A 15,285-nucleotide genomic window follows, 5' to 3' on the forward strand; every position below is an offset into this window, starting at 1 on the left:
TGAAAGCTGGCCCCAGGCAGGATGGGAGGAAATTAACTCCCCATCCTGGTCCAAACTGTAAATTTCTTTTCTATCACTAGCTTCTAGCTCCTGATTTCTATGCAATAGGAAAACTGAGGCAGCGGGACTGTGGACCTCAGTGCCTAGTAACAAGAGAACAAATTTCTTGACCTCTCTGATTGCAAATATTCTCTTTGTGTAAAATGGGGACAGTGACCTCACTCGGGAGTCTCTCAAGGTCATTTGTGTGACAGTGCTTTGGGAAGTTGCTGTGAAAGTAGAATGTAGTCACAGTTTTTGCTTAATAAAGGAGATACCAGAACAGTCCATATATCCCTTCCTCTGACTATTCTTTTGAAGGCTCCTTCATTCATATTCCTCAGCACCACATACTTAAGAAATAGACACTGTGCTCCTAAGTGCTGTGCAAGAAAGTCATTGAGACAGTACCCTCTGCAGAGGACTCAGCTTCGAGAGGAAGTTCCTGTGCGGATGATATCACACAGATAGTAAATGAGCAATGAGGTTCTATTTGATATCGGTATCCAAAAGAGGGCTTTGCCTCTTCTTCCTAATGTTCTGGTGAAAGACTTGAAAATCTTAGGTGGGTAGATGGGTCATAAGGCAGATTGGGACTGCTGAGAGAGACTTGCAGTTGAAAAGTCAACCAGAGGAGATTAAAGTCTGGGAAATGCCCATAGAACTATTGAATTCTGCAGGAGAAATTTCCATATCAGAGCAGACCACTTGACCATATGCATCCCAGCTCTGCCTGCCCCTTGCTGTAACTTTTATTAGGTTATTCCATCTGGCTCCTAGTCACATTTAGAAAGCATCACATGTGAGGAATCTTTGCAGTCTGAGGTTTCAGTGCTCAGAGGTTTAAAAAAAAAATTCCACTTATCTTTATTGGACTGCTTGTAAAAAGAATGAAGTTCTTTAGCCAGACATTGTCTGTATGCCATGTTGTGAACAAGCAATTGCGTTGAAAGATGGGGAAAATGGAGGATTGGTTTAAGTGGTCAGAGGAAGACATCAGATGGCATGCAAACATTAGGTTCTTTCCCTGGGATGCTTAATGAGTACGGGGTCTGTGTGTGTTTGGGCGTTGATGGGTGGCATGTGTGTGTGTGTGTGTGTGTGTGTGTGTGTGTGTGCGCGCGGGGTGTGGTCCACACTATATCATACTAGGACACAATCATCATCAAGACTAAGCTGTTTCTTGCCCTTCTGCATTTTTCTTTCTTTTTTTCACTCTCCTTGCCTCTCCCTACTGCCCTCCCCCACCTTTTTCCTTCTCCCTCTCCTCTTTAACCTTTCTCTTCAAAGTCTGCTGCAGGCACTCTGCTTTCTGCAAACCTAGGATAATTGATCATTAACAGCTTAGAGAGGTATTAGCAGGGGAAGTAGAGGAGGCATTGCTTTTTCAAGTTTGTGCTTCAAAGAAACTCTCTGGCTAAAACGGATAAAAATGTTGACCAGGATAAGAGGGCAGGAATTCAGTGCTTGCAAATAACACTTCAGTCAAGGACTCTAGGACTTTTTTTCTTATGGAAAAATTTGTATTAACTAACGAAGTAACCAACTAAAAAGTGACCACTATTTTTCAACATTATCAGAGACGAGAGATGACCATGTTGGTTTGCTGCAGTTTCATATAAAGGTAATGATTCTAAGATGAGAGATGCCATCATCCAAGCTTATGAGAGGTAAGGGTCCCCCATGGAATGAGCTCTAAACCCCTGGGAAAGATCTGCAGGGTGGAACACACCAAGTTCTGACCTCACCCCTAAGTACTCTATTTAAGCCCCAGTCTTCTAGAGTCAAATTCGTTACATTTTCAATGGAAAGTGTGGAGTTCCCTCCGTTCTTTGAGTTGGGAAAGCAGGATCAGCTTTTAGGCAACTTCAGGCTGTGCCTGTTTCTTGCCAGATGCTGTTGTTAGCACCGTCCTCCTCACTTTGCTCTGCATTCTTCTCAAGTGGTACTCTGGGTAGCTGGGATTTGCTAAGTTAGACATTCACAATTTCCTGGCAACTGAATATAGTCTTGCCTTGCAGTTTTTAAGCGCAAGGTCACTCAGATGACACAAGATGCAGTGGAAAATGGTGTCCTCATTTCCAACAAACAAACAGACCTCCTATTAGAATTCATTTAAGATATTAGGAGTGCTGCGAGTAAATACAAAAGTTTATCCCCTCATCTAAATGGGCATTAGCGCAAGGAATGACCCCTTGGTTTTGTCATCACCCATAAATCCTCAGCCTGTAAAACTGAAAGGCTGACAATATTTGGTTACCTGTGGCAATGATGGACTTTCTCCTAATAACATTTGCTTTCCTGTCCTCGGTTCTCCATAAGGACTGGATCCTTTCTCCCTTCACCTCTGACCTGGACTTCCTGTCTCAGCATAAACATCCCTCTTTTGTTCCCACAGAAGCCTGAGAAGAACAGCAGATGGACCTAGGACAGAGGCCTGTTTGTGTTTATTTGGCTTCTTCTGCACAAAGTGCTCTAGCTGGATACGATCACTGTTGTCCCGCTGCCTTTGTGGCGACTTCGAGTAATGGTGTGCAGATGTCAAATGTGACGTGCTTGGGCACCAGGTAGTTTAATTCTAGTCTCATTTTACAGAGATGACTGGATTGTCCTCAGGGTGTTTGTCTCCAAGAAGCGAGCTGCCTGACCTAGAAAAGCAAGCACCACTCAACAATGGAGCTGCATGCTATAAAAATGCTGGATCATTTACATAGCTGTTGGCTCCAAGTAGGAACACTTAAGAACTGGGCAAAATCATGGCTTCTTTTCTCTCCTTTCCTCTTTCATTCAAACACGACAGTTATGAGTTTCTTTCTCAGTTCACACCATGTGACATAGACAGCTAAGGAGGTTCTGTCAATAACGTGGACCATTTCAAATAGTGTCAAGGCTGGCAGCTTGGACTGGTGGTACCAAACTATAAATAATACCCTGCCTAAGGGGTCCAGTACATGGGTGATGCTGATCTCTTGGTGGCTGCTTAGAATCAAGTGTGGTTAGTTACAAGAAAAGCGTTCTCTATTGTCCTTACATGTCTGACAGTGCTTACCAGTCCTGATGAAATTATTTTTATTAATCACTGTATTTATTATTATCCTGGCATAATATACTTAACATAAATGTACCATTTCAATCGTTTTTACATATCTTTTTATTGCTTTAATTTTTAAAATGTGTTTAAAAAATGGCTCACAAAGCAATAGGGTTTTTCATACATGTTTCTTCTTGGTATCTTCACATAGTGTATCATAGGCAGATACTTTTCCCCCTAAAGATTCATTTTATCTTTAATTATGCACAGACACATGAATCTGAGCTAGGGTATGTAAACATGAGTGCAGAGGCCTGAAGAGGCCTGAAGAGGACATTGGATCCCCTCAAGATGGAGATTTAGGCAGTTGTGAGTTGACAGGTGTGGGTAATGGGAGCCATTCAGGTCTTCCAGGAGCGCAGCAAGTGCTCCTAACTGCTGAGCCAGCTCTCTTGCCACAATATTTGAATGTTTATAGTTATTCATTTCAACAATTTTAAGAGAACACTGCAGTGCCACTAAATATATTAAATATATTCACAAAGGTCAGAAGTCATCACCACCATTCATTTCTCAGAACTTTTTAAGCATCCCTTAAACACAGAGACTCTTCTACTCACTAAACGTGAGCTCCTCAGTACCCACCCACTGGTGACCACTTCTGCTCTCTGTGAATGAGTAGTCTAGGTACCCCAGATACCTAGACATGTGGATATTCTCCTTTCACTCCCCCCTAACATCCCTGCCTCTCTCTTTATCAGGATTAACCATCAATGGTGTAGAACATCTGTCTAGATTAATTATATATATATGTAATGCTATGAGTTTCCCATTAAATTAAAAAAGAAAAAAAAACCAGTGAGTACATGGAACATGCCCTGAAAGTCATTTAGGTTTACTTAAAAACATTTTTGTTTTGCATGTGTGTATGTATGTGTATATATGAGTGTATGTGTTTGTATGTATGTCCTTCCATATCAATATTTATTAGCTGTATCTACTTGAGACAAGGTCTTTCACTCAACCAGTAGCTAAACTGATAGCCAGCAGGCCCCAGAGATCCTCCTGTCACCCCACATCCTTGTATGCCTTCCAACCACTGGCATTAAAGGTATGAGCATCACCACATCTGGCTTTTTATGGTGTCGGGGATTGGCGTCCACATCTTTGTGAGTCTCGTAGGCTGTACACCTATCCACTGCACTGTCTTCATAGCACTTATCGTTTAGGCTTAATTCTGTGTTCACTGGCCTTATCGTATCCCATAAGATGGATATAATACAATTTATTTAAATTCCTCTCCAGTAAGAGGGCATGTCTTCAGTTTTGTGTTATTATCTATGGTAAATAGGCACGGATAACTTAATACATCCTTCTGTGCACATAGGCAAATTCTCTGGAATCATAATTCTTGGGAGAGGAACTGCTCAGTCAAAAGGCTTAACATTGAAATGTACTTAACATTTTGATAGTTGCTGCCAAATTGCTTTTCAAAGAGGCATCATTGAGTTACACATTCTCTAAATAAACAGTGATGCTATACTTCCCAGCATCCACCCCAGCACTTGATTTTATTAGTCTTCTAAACTTCTGATATTCTGACAAGAGCTTCATAAAATTTACAGTTTACAGTTACTTTCTGTCACAGGAGGAGAATCTGAGAAGGAAGGAAAAGAAAGAGAGGAAAGGGAAGCTGAATTGTTCCATGGGTGTTGGTGACCTTCAAGTGATGACGAGATCTGAACCAAGGCCAATAAGTTCAGATAGTTCTGAAAGGCATCTGCTGCCTTATTTCTTCGGTATCCATAAGCTATGTGGGTCCTGCTGTGATGGCGGGAGTGCCCAAGATTGTCTGTGTTCTTGTGAGTTGTCTGTGGGAACCTTTTATGCACAGCAGAGGTTTTTGGTCTTAGCTGTCTTGTGGCCTGTCTTGAATCAGTTTCCTTCTTCTCACTGAGGGTCTTCATACATGCCACTGGAATTAACTCCTCAGGCTTTCTGAAGAAAAGTGTGATTAGGGTTGGAGACTGAAGCAAACACTAATTGGACACCGATAGGCAATGACCAGTTTGTCCAGGCTAACTTCTTTCACTGTGGAAGGTCATCCATTGTTTCTGGAAACACATTATATTTATTATAGCCTAGAGAAGTGGAACCAAAGTACTGTCCTTCCCTGAGTTTAAGGATTATTTTGGTCACTAGGTATTTCAGCTGCTCACAAAGGGGGGGGGGAGCATATGTGCTGTTGTGATGGTTTGTCTTCATTGTCAAAGTGGTACAATTTAAAATCAACTAGAAAGAGAGTCTCAATGAGGAACCACCCAGATTATGTTGGTCTGTGAGAGTATCAGTGGGAGACTTTCTAGGTTATATTAATTGAGGCAGGAAGATACTCTCTCTACCCATTGTGGGCAGTGTCATTCCCTAGGCCAGGGGATCCTGGACTATATTGGTGTAGAGAGAGGACCGAGTATAAGTAAGTAAGCATGCATTCATTCTCTTTCTGCTCTTGACTCTGCGTGTGTCTAGCTGCTTCCATTACCTGCCTTGATGTCTCTGGATTGAAGGGACCATCTACCCTACTGATCCTACTTCTAGAACAATTTCCAATTACGTCTTCTTCTCATCCATACCTCTATCTAGTACCACTTCTTCCCTGTATGACCTAAGCCTGCTTCTTTCATTTTAACAACCCCTTGAGTTATAAACTGATTCATTTTGCTCATACTTCCTATTTCTTGCGGGATGACCATCAGAACCCTGAGTATGACCTCTGAGTCTTGTTTGAACCTAAATATGACCCTGCTCCCTCTTTCTACTGGTGATATCCCCACTGGTCTTCAAGTTGCTCCAGATGCGCTACAGATCTTTGGCAGAGGCTTTCTTTCTTCAGCTCTTTGTACATCCAGCTCCTTATCTTCAAATTTCTTGGAATGTCATTTTCTTGGAAAGACTTGCTTGTGGCCCCACTCAGTCTTGTCCCTTACCTCGAAAGCACTGTACCAATGCTGGCCAATATTTGGTGGCCTTTGTCCATAATTGTCAATAAGTCTTACTTGTCCTTTACATTGCAAGGTCAATAGATGTTGAAGATGAGTGTATTACATCCTCCTTTGCATACTGCCTGTCAAGTAGTAGATACTCAGTAGATACTTGCTGGGTGTTATCAAGAGAAGCCATGTGTTTCCAGTTTAGAGCACTGTTCCCTTCTCTTTAGAAATCCGATAACTAAGGTCGGTCCATAGCTTCCAGGATTCCCACGTGTTGAGGGATCCCTGTGTACCAGGTGTGGCTTCTGGCATTCTCTTTAGTGTGCAAAACAGGGTCTGTTGCTTGCTTGATCCATTTCACCTCAAAGCAGTTTTGCAAGGTTATTATATTCTCTTTATTCCCATTTTACAGGTAGGAGTGTCAAAACAGCTCTTACCAAGAATGACAAGAGGAAAGCTTACTTGTATTATAGCCCGGCTTGGTTCCTGGCAACTTTCTAATAAAGGGAAAGTCTGTTGCACCCTGAACTTGCTTATTTTGTGTTGCATCTTTTAAAGACTGTTAGGTCATTGACCAGATGCTTTCAAATGAACTAAAGAAGCTAAGGATCTTAGAATTGGTTATCTTGCTAGGAAGAAGGAATTTTAAAGAAGGGATTCTTGGGGCAAAATAGATTAACCAAAAGGAGTCATTCTGTTGGTGAGAATCCTAGAGTCTGCAGCCTGGGAGAAAGCCTGACCCCAGCAGTGTGACTTCACCTTGTCACTCATTTTCCTGATGCCACAGGGTCGAGAGGCCACTCCCTACCTCTTGGGGGTGAAGACAATCCAGCTTTGCATAATCCCACTTTTGTGTCCCTGACCGCCTCTACTAATGTTGAGTTTTCCAGGGCGGAAATTGTCTGAATTGCTTTGTAAAGATGGATGAAAGGCCAGAAGGGCTACGCTCTCTCTCAAGGACCTTTAGGAGGCATTTAGGATCACACTCCCAGTGTCAAAAATAGAGACACAAACCTCCTTTAATTTACTTAATTCACTTATTTTTATCCCAGACTTTCCACAAAGGGAGTCAGCCAGCCAGCACATATTCCTGTCTGCTTAGACGCATCCTGGGACAAAGGTTGCAAGTAGGCAGGAGGTCAGACAGGCTGTGGTTTGACTCCCAGGTTCAATGCCTTATAGAGTGTGCTGGAAACTTTTTGATTTGAATTTTTTGCTTCCTGTGGGACAAGGATGATGGTTTGTACTGTTGTGCCTTGGCTGGAGGTTAAGCGACATCTGTGAACTATCTAGCAGGCAACCCACTCAGGTAAACGTCACACAATAGCTTCAGTTTCCAAGCATAATGGAAGAGCATTCAAAATCAAGTTTTAGGGCTAGTAATACTGTCCTCCGCCGTTCCGTGGCCCAGTCTAATACATTTTTCTAGATCTTAGGTGCACGTGTGAGTGTGTGTGTGTGTGTGTGTGTGTGTGTGTGTGTGTGTGTGACTTTACATCTATTTCCCCTTGATTCATCTCACATGAATTTCGTGTTTTGAGAGAATGTGTGATTCATGCACTAATTAGTCCCATTGGTTCTGGAGAGTGATTTTTTAGAAATTAGTATGTATCTTTCAAATATTTTCATATTTTAGCATTCTTACCTGTTCTCTGTTTGCTCTCTTAAGCTACTGTAACGCCATTAAGAATTTACCAAAAGACATTTTCCTGGGACCACAATCAGGATACCTCTTGGAAAGCATGGTAATTGCCTTTTAAACTATTAGTATCATGGAATGATTTTTATTTTTAATATTGAGGTTTCAAACGAACATATGTGTGGCGAGCGTCAATGACCCTGCTATTAAAGTATTGTGCAGCCTTAAAAAAAAATTCTCAATGGTTGTTTATATGTAGGTCAAAGTACATTGAAGGCTGACTATAGAGGAACCTTAGGTCACGTGATTCAGTAAGATCAATAAGCCCGAGGAGGGTTTGGTGTGACACTGGCCTGTCATTTATGCCTATGTTCTTTGGATCTGATGTAGAACAGGTTCTTGATATCAAGAGTGTACAAATAAATGGGAATCACGCACGGATCTATCTCCCAGTCCTGTTTGACCCAGGTAATTCCAATCACTCGCAAGTTTGTTACTATATTTTGCAAACTGTGGTCAGAGCCTAATGTGTGTTAATCATTTAGCCTACGGATAAACAAATGAATGCAAACAGATTCGATCTTTGCCAGCTCAGAATTTTAAGGTGAGGGTGCCACTTGGGCAAGGAGACTGACTGATGCAGTCCACGAAACAGTACAAAGCAGAATGGGGCTGGGGAAGAGGGCACTGGCTGGTTAGTGACACCCACATGTCCACAGAGGTAGCCGGACAACAGGATAAACAAGGCTGGTGCATAGACCACATTTTATCTCTTTTTCCAATTTCACATCTTGAGCCTCCAATGGGGCTATAGGTAGAGATAAGACCTTTAAGGAGATAGATACAGTTCAGAGAGGTCTTAAAGTAAGCGCCTCAATTCACTAGGTTTGTCCTAGAAGAACAAATGTCCTGTAAGAGAAGTTTCAATTGTTGTCTCTATAAAAATAGAGACAGTACATTTACACAGAAGAAAGGCCACAAAAGGTTACAGTGAAGAGGTAATCATCCATCAGCCAAGGGGAGAGCTCTCACCAGATATCAGATCAGCCAGACTCTTGATCTTAGACCTCCAGCTTCTAGGATTTCGAAAAGAAAAATTCTTACTTTTAAGCTCCCCAGCCTGTGGTGTTTTGTTATGGTAGCAGAAACAGACTAATATAGTCATGTTAGTTTGATCAAAGAAACTTGGTCTTAACAAGAGACACAAAAAACTATGGCATGTTTAAGTGGGAGTTAGCATGATCAGTTCTTTGTTTTAGAAATATGACTCTACATGGAAAAGTCATTAGGGTTGGGGAGAAGAATGAACATTGGATCCCCAGGGATGTTAATTCAGAATCTTTATCTCTTCTCATAAAAAATTATTTTTAGTCATGTGTCTGTGTATATGTGGTATGTCTGTGCCTGTGTATGTGTGCAGGTATTTGGGGAGGCCAGAAGAGGGTGTCTGATTTCCTGGAGCCTGAGTTATAGGTACTTGTGGGTTCTAGGACATGAATCCTAGTCTTCCGAAAGACTAGAAAATACTGTTAACTGCTGAGCCATCTCTCTAGTCCCTAGTACTTGATTTCCAATGAAGGAAATTTAGGTAGGATAGATTCTTGGAAGAATGGTCACATAAGATCACAATGACCCATGATTTGGCCAACAAGCGGGGGTACTATTTCTAGAGCTCTATTTCTTGACTTTATCAACATTGAAATTCACCAAAAAAAAAAAACTCTGCAGAAAGTGAGGGGCACTGCTGACCTTCTGATTCATCTGTGGCCTCCTTTCTCTTGGCCTTGGGGGTTAATCTTGGCCAACTCTACAGACCAATGGAAGGATGGGAGGCAAGCTACTTGACTTCTGCTAGCTCCTTCCCTCTCCAGCCTCTTATGTACTTTCAAAGGAGCTCAGTGTTTGTTGTTCAGACCAACATTTCTGGATTAGCTTTGTCAAAAAAACAAGAATATTTGCAAACCTATAATAACTACTAGACAAAATAAAGCAGGAACTGAGGGAAAAGGTTTAGACAGTCATTTCTTTCTGTTATTGAAATAGGGTTTTGCTGGGTAACCCAGGCTGGGCTCAAATGCACATTCCTGGTACTCTGAGTTCAGAGTACCACCAATCCCCACTGTAAGTCGTTAAATTTAACTGAAAAGTGTTTTGTGTTTTATCTAAGCTTCTTCACAGGGGCAGTTTGAGCTGGAATCCACTGAGTGGCTCTCCTGGTCTGGACATCAGGCTTCAAGTGGCCTGGTCTGGAGCACGAGTCACATGTCTACAGTTGGCAGCTGGTCAGCTTAGGGGGCTGACCACTGGTGGTTGGCCTCTGGTCAGCATCATGTGGTCTCTTGAGTCTCTCAGCAGGACAGCCTAGACAAAAGGGCAGGCCCTAATGAGCAGGCACTTTTTAAGTGGCTGCTGACTGCAGATTTGCTAATTTGGCCAAAGCAAACCCCAAGGTCAACCAGAATGAAGGGTGAAAAACTAGATTCCACATCTTCTTAGGAACTATTGCTAAGCCACATGGGAAAGGGGCATAGAAAGGATGGAGGGAGTCACATGCTCAGCGAATGCCCCTCCTCCAGCTTCAGTCGTTCTCTGTATAAACGTTGATAAATGTTGGCACATTCACATCCTGTCCTGAGGAGAGCTTCAAAAGCAGCTTCAGTTGAAAAACCAAATGATTTTAGCTTCATCCAGAGGACTGTTGTTTGGGAAGTCACAGATTTAACGTGGTAATTATTGTGGACCGATTATGTCCTCTCAACATTCACTTGACTTTATTAAGAAGCGGGGTCATTGCTGTTAGTTAAGCTGAGGTCATAGCAAAGTAGGGTGCACCCCATGTCTGGTAAGACTGGAGTTCTTATGAGGACAGAGACGTGGAGAACATCATGTGATGACGAGGGACACCTGCAGTGGCCCAGCTGCACTGGCTGGCACCGGGAGGATGGTGAACCAACCCATCCCAGGGGATGAAGTTTTCCCCTGGGATCCTGGGACAAGCATTGCTCTGTTGCTTTACAGACACTGATTTTAAACTCTTCACATCAGAACTATCTGCTCCTAAAATGTGTGTGATTTTGTTATAGCAACCTGAGAAAAATGCCTTTTAAAAAATACATAAAAGATAAGTATTAGGAAATGTAGCTCAGTGGTTAATCACAAAATCCTGGGCTCAGTCCACAGTACTAAGCATTAAAATAAAGACAGAATTAAATGTGTGTAATACAAGGTAAACCTCCCTAGGTTGCTTCTCCCATCTTTGAGATCATTCTTACTATGTAGCCTTGACTGACTTGGAATTCAGTATGTAAACTGGACTGGTCTCAAACTCACAGAACTCTATGTGCCACTATATGAATTGAAAACATGTGCCAAGATGTCCTGTTTGCTACCCCTTGAAGGCTAGAGGATAAGGAGATGACTTGGGGTAAAGTACTTGCTGTACTCGCAAAAGGACCAGAGTTGGTATCCCTAGAAGAATCCACATGTAAAGTCAGGTGGCTGTGATAGCAAGGCTGGAATCTTAGCAGGCTGGGGAAGATATGAGGGGTCACCCAAGCAAACTGACTAGTCAGACAAGCTGAAGCAGTGAGCTTGGGGTTCAGCAGGAAACCCTGACTCAATATGTTAGGTGGAAAGCAATCAAGGAAGACTCACTGATATCAGTCTCATTTGACATGTGTACCTACCTCACACCCCCAGACATGTACACACACATGCATGCACACACATATGCATCTCACACACTCAAACATGTACACACACATTCATGCACACACATATGCATACATTAAAGAAAGATTGTCAACCATAGGACCACACTAAAATAAACCCTTGGTAATTAGAATCTATGTATAATCCCAACTGTCAGTGGTCCATCCTTACATGTTCAAAGACATTGATAAATTATCTGCTTATCTGCTCAATATGTCATTAAAGTTTCCCCTATAATATTTTCTTTTCTGGGCTTATATTCTTGAGGGCATCATCTGAAAGAAAGCTTTCCAGTTAATTTGAAAATGCTCTACCCCTAAAATGTTTCTTAGCACTGAACTTGATTTTTAAAAAAAATACATAACTTAATATCTCTGATCTTGGAATATTAGAAAATCAAGGAGTAGATTTTTTTAGACTAGGCAGAATGTGCTATTTGACTTCTAAATAAGATAAACAGATTGAATCAAACCCTTTCATAGAGATAGTTTAAATTAACTTGTAACTACTTGGTGGAATCAAATTTTAGTTATTTTTTTCTTTTTGCATGAAAATAATAAAAATGAAGGTAATGAAAACTAAAGTTTCTGAATCTGGCAAATGCCAGCTAATCAAGAGATTTCATCTGCCGTGACTATTTTGAGCAACTGATCATTTCCATCCATCAACCCAGCAACCCTGATAAGCCAATCACCTTTTAATCGATGTTGAACCCCTGAAAAGTTGCCATAGATACCAGAGTCTACAGCCATCACAACAGAAGGGAAGGTTAGAATTGGAAGTGACAGGTGTATTCATCACAGAGTTAACAAGCCTTTGAAGGGAAAGAGAGAGTTTGTCAGAGTCCTTAGGCTGGGTATAAAAGATTGCAGAGAACACTCAAACAATTCCCAAAGATCACTTCAAAAGCATGGGGGGAGAGATCCGTTTTTCATTAGATATGCAGGAAGATGTTTGCCTGAAATTCTAGCTGCAAGTCCCCAGTCCCTTGAAGTTGTGCTTGGCTGTCAGTTACTAGGGGTCACCAACGAGTTATCTTAAGGAGTGAGTTTCCTTTTACCTTCCTTTCCGGTTTGTATTAGAAGTAATAAACATAGCTGGGAGCATGGGGCCTGGTTACTGGAACAGGCAATTCTGATTGCACTATCTATAATAAAAAAGATTGTGGGAAAAACCCCACCAACAATACAAGAAACGTAACCAGTTGCTGGTTTGGGAATAAAAGAAGGTGGAATTAAGAGGTTGTGTCTTGAGAGCCACTGTACATAAGCCAGTATATAGAACCAGTGCACATATTGAACGCTCTGAATTTTTGCAAATGGTTGAAAATGAAGGAGGATTATAATATTGAAATTGAATAGCAGATAGTTGAGCATTCTTTGCTAGGTGGGTCAAGTATGGCCTCATCTCCATATACAGTCAGCAATGGCATTGTGCATAAAAAGGAGACCTCACCCATCCTCAAGAGATCACACTGGAGGAGGAGCTGGGAGACCAGCATCCCGATCCTGGCACTACCATGCCATGCCCTTTTCCTAGACACAAGTTCACCTGGAGGGTGCAAATGTGAAGATGTCTGTCTACTAAGATTGTTAAAAATGTCATTGTTCTCTGATGTCCTTTGAGTCTAAGGTGATTGATTCATACATAAGTGCACAGCCGACCATGGTGCATGGGCTGCCTGTGTGGTCTGTCTCTTTTCAGCTGTGCTCAGTTATATCATATGTGTCTCAGGAAGCCCTGTGCACTGTTATTATTCCTGCTTCTAAACTGTGTCTTAAAGTATGAGAACCACAGAAGCAAACTGGTTGAAACAGGTTGATTAGTGAGAAAATGCATTTCCAAGTAAACTCCTAGTGGACATTCAGTACCTCATATATGGATGTGTAGGTAACATGGGTCCCGTGCAGAGTTGTTTCCTTGGCTTGCTTAGTCTGGACAGAAGAATCCTGGCCCCAGGGGTCACTTGGCCAAGCTTTGTGTTCCTTCCCTTTTTAGTCCCTACAGGGGGATCTTTATTTGGAACTTTGTTACAGAAAGATGAGCTGGAAAAAAATCAGTGTTAGGGAATAAACCATTGACAAAGAGTTAGTTTGATCTCATAGTTGGTATATATAATCCATCTGCAAATTAATAACTCAGTGCAGGTCTCTCCCTAAGTACTTCTGATTTCTCCTCTTCCGGCTCAGATCATGGCTCTGGTGACTTATGGCTCACTGGCGTAGTTCTAAGTATGGCTTCCATTGTTCTACCACTTCAACCCTTCCCACCCTCTGCACAGCCAATAATCTTAAATGCCTTGAAAAAAATGTTTTAATGCCTCGCCAGCCTACATGTCTAATCTACTTTAATGGAATTGTGTTATAAATCTTATTCTATTACTTGCATTTTTGTATTCAACAAGTAATTATAGTTCAGTCTTTATGTTACATGCCTTCCTCTCTCTCTCATTTGATATTCATTTAGCAAAAGTTGCTGGTAACATAGTATGTGACAGGAGCTGTGTTCTTAGTGAGAACAGGCATTGGTGAGCCCCGCCAAACAAGATCTCTGTTCTCCTAGAAACCACATTCTACTTAAATTAAATAGACAATAAATGAACAAACATATAGGCATGTGACATGTGATAGTGTTTTGGTCAATAATGAATGACCTGCATATATACTAGTAGTCCCACCACAGTGATAAAGAGCTGAAAAGTTCCCACTGGCTGGCTGTGCTGTGGCCATTACAGTGTCATAGCATATCGTATTATTCGTGCATGCGGTGATGCCTATATAAGCAAACCTTCTGTTCTTCTAGTCATGGAAAAGCATAGCAATGTAATTGGTTTCAGTACACAATACTTGGTGATGAATAGTTCTGTTACTGGCTTTTGTTTCCCTGTTCTACAGTTTCAATCATTGTTACTGTGTGGACGCTTTGTACTTACAGGACGAAAGTCTGCTGTAAGGCAGTCTGTTGTGTTTTCCTGGCAAGAGCTCGTCCATCTTATGTTTACGTTTCCTTTCGACGGCCATCAAGAGGCCACACGGAGTGATTGACCTGCACTGTCTAGGCTTTTATAATTACTCTATGATGTTTGCATAATGGCAAAATAGCCTAGGGATGGACGCAGTTCTCAGGACAGACCCCTGTTGTTAAGCAATGCAATTGTCAACCAAGAAATTTGGGAGAATGATCAAAGTCCTATGCAGAATAAAAGTTAAAGAGTTGCTGGTTTCTGGAGGTCTTGTACACAGAGAGGTTGGCTCGGCCAGGTCCTTACAGGCAGGTCGCATTTGAGCTTTGTCCTAGGGAAGAAGGATGTGCCAGGCAGAGGGTACAGAGGCATTAATTAAAAAATATATATGTGTTTAGAAGCAAAAGGATGACCTGAGCAATTGGTGAATGCCTTCAGCAGGAGGTACTGAGGACATTCTGATGGACTTATTGTCTCTCTACCTTGTTCTTTTTCCCAGATGTGGACAGAGGGTACCAGCCATGGGGCAGAGCCACTGAGTCTCTACGTGTTCTTTCTCAACAGCAGTGGCTCCTTTCCCTTCCCTCCCAACAGACACCGATGGTGTTGATGTACCAGGCGCAGCACTGAGCACCAGGGCCATACTGCTCAGCCCTGTCCTTACCCCTCTGTAACTTGTCACACCAGCTTTCGTCCTTTGCATTTGGGGATGACCCATCTCCTGTGGCCCTCCCCATCCTTCCCGAAGCTTCCCGGCCATGGGCGAAGCACTGGACTCCCTTCTCCGTGTCCCCAATATGTCACCATCCACCCTTTATTCTCTCGCTTCTTCCTGGTCACTGATCAGACTTTCCATCCGCCAAAGGCTATTCAGAAGGATTTTATTTTATTTAGTCTTTTACTAGGGCAATGA

At 42.1% G+C, this 15,285-nt stretch overlaps 1 long non-coding RNA gene across 12 annotated transcripts in view; it reads left to right on the forward strand.

Annotated features, from left to right (window-relative positions):
- The window catches only part of LOC148003798 (uncharacterized), a 188,844-nt gene that overhangs the window by 13,626 nt on the left and 159,933 nt on the right, over nt 1-15,285 (forward strand). For 5 of the 12 annotated variants that reach the window (XR_015629180.1, XR_015629177.1, XR_015629186.1 and 2 more), the window contains one exon: nt 7,730-7,805. The exons of 2 other annotated variants lie outside the window; for them this stretch is intronic. This is a non-coding gene — a long non-coding RNA (uncharacterized LOC148003798). Of the gene's footprint in view, nt 1-1,594; nt 1,710-2,437; nt 2,607-7,729; nt 7,806-15,285 lie in introns of those variants that run through there. 5 more of the 12 variants (XR_015629178.1, XR_015629181.1, XR_015629176.1 and 2 more) reach the window with 2 other exon arrangements.

Source organism: Rattus norvegicus, chromosome 9, assembly GCF_021556685.1.
Source record: "Rattus norvegicus strain SHRSP/BbbUtx chromosome 9, alternate assembly SHRSP_T2T, whole genome shotgun sequence".
NCBI classification, from domain to species: domain Eukaryota; kingdom Metazoa; phylum Chordata; class Mammalia; order Rodentia; family Muridae; genus Rattus; species Rattus norvegicus.